At 40.4% G+C, this 2,150-nt stretch overlaps 1 pseudogene; it reads left to right on the forward strand.

The window, feature by feature from the left end:
* The first annotated feature begins 200 nt into the window (after positions 1-200).
* Positions 201-1,070, forward strand: LOC114046823 (annotated as a pseudogene).
* Positions 1,071-2,150: the final 1,080 nt, after the last annotated feature.

A 2,150-nucleotide genomic window follows, 5' to 3' on the forward strand; every position in this document is an offset into this window, starting at 1 on the left:
GCTCAATCTATAGGTTTTTTTGCTTGTGTCCTCAGTCTTTTGCTGTACTGGGGACCTTCTTCCTCTAACCAAGATCTTCTTGTCCTCCCATCTACTCCCTGGGGTACAGCAGAGAATTCTCAATTGGGAAACTAGACTCTGCTTTTTCCAGTAAAAACTTATCTGTCTCTATCTGTAGCTTGGGAGCAATCTCTGTTCCAATGACTGAAGAGAATTGGACAACAGTGGATGAATTTGTCCTCCTGAGTTTCTCTGCCCTACAACTTGAGCTCCAACTCCTGATCTTTGTACTCCTTCTCACCATTCAACTTGTCACCTTGTTGGGCAACATTCTCATTATAGTGGTGACTACTGCTGACTCAGCCTTGCACTGTCCCACGTACTTCTTCCTCAGGGATCTTTCTGTGTTAGAGATTGGCTTTAATATGATCATTGTACCCAAGATGCTGGGGACCCTATTGGTTCATGATACAACTACTTCCTTTCTTAGCTGTGCCACTCAGATGTATTTCTTCTTCTTTGGGGTCTCAGAGTGCTGCTTTCTGGAAACAATGGCAAAAGACCTCTATGGGGTCAGCTATGATCCCCCGTGCTGCCCAGTCATCATGAATCTCAAGTCCTTTGTCAGTCTGGCTGCTGCTTCAAGTATATTGGGTTTTCCCATAGCTACCATTTCTGTGTGTGTGCGTGTGTGATGGCCTACCTGTGCTGCGACTTGGTCTATGGAGACATAACACTTTTAGAGGTCTATGCTATTATAGGAACCATTGTATTCATCATGACACCTTGTCTCTTTATCCTAAACTTTTATGACCACGTTGTTGCTGCCATCCTCAGGGTGCCCTCAGCTGAGGGAAAATGCAAAGCCTTCTCTACCTGCTCTTCCTATCTTGTCATAGTGTATGGATCTCTTAGACTCATCTATTTTTAGTCCAAATCTGATGCTTTCACTGTCCTATAAAGTAGTGACCCCTATGCTGAATCTCATTATCTATTGTCTGAGAAATAATAAAATAAAAGCAGCAATATTCAAGACCTTCTTCAAAGCAATACATTTCTGTAAACTGTGATATTCAGCTGTAGGAGTTATTCTCCATTCTGACTTTGAAAGGACTGGAGAGTTGGGAGAGAAGGAAAAAACAATCCTTTTGGTTTGTGAGCTTCTACTTTTCTCTGAGTGGGCTTCTACTCTTCTCTATTTTGGAGGTACTTCAAAATAAGATTGAAGTTCCTTAAAAAAGTGGGTTTTGCCAACAGTAGTGTGAATACTGTAAATTGGATATACTCTTTTCTGCCTATCTCATCAGAAGGAACCAAACCAGCCAAAAGGCTGCTGACATTTTCTTCCAATATGGCTTCCAGAATTTTCTTTGAAGGAGAGAGGGCAGAGAGAGAGATAGTTTAAATTGGATAAACACACTACCAAGTACCTAAGGTTGATCTTGAGTTAACATTCCTTCCCACTAAAAACTGGGATCCATAATTTCTCTCTACTAGTACAAGTAGCATTTCAGCGCTACTCTGGCTGAATTACTGAAACACTCCGCTTTGTACCATGGTAACAATAATTATGGAAAAAAAATTTTGGGTGATTCAAGTATTTGAGGAATAGCTTTGTCCTTAGATGTCTTAAATAGCTAGCCTGCCCTTTAAATCCATTGATCTCTCCCTATTGTTTTATTGATGACCCTGGAATGTTTGAAAGGAGCCTCCCTCTATAAAAGGAGCCAAATTCACTGAGATGTAAGTCTAGATTGACTCCCCAAACTGTGACTTTAGGCTGAATTAATAGAAGTACTAGACATTTGCCTAGAGTGAGGTGATAGTTTGGCCTAGGCAGATCCCATCTGGAGGATCATGTCCAGTTCTGGGTACCACTCTTTAGAGAAACCTTTGAAAAGGTAGAATGAGAGTGACCAAAATCATGGTGGAGTAGAATGGGATTCAAAACCACACTGTAGAAGGATTATTTGAAGAATATTGAGGTGTTTAGCTTACAGAAGAACAATAGTGAGGATATGATAACTATTTTCAAATATTTTAAATTCTGTCATAAGAAGAGGCCTTAGACTTACTTTGCTTGACCAAGGGGAAATAGATTAAAGCTAAATGGGTGGAAGTCAGAATTCAAATAAAGGGAAATGTCTTAA

The sequence above is a fragment of the Vombatus ursinus genome, unplaced genomic scaffold (assembly GCF_900497805.2).
Source record: "Vombatus ursinus unplaced genomic scaffold, bare-nosed wombat genome assembly UNPS02014786.1, whole genome shotgun sequence".
NCBI lineage: Eukaryota > Metazoa > Chordata > Mammalia > Diprotodontia > Vombatidae > Vombatus > Vombatus ursinus.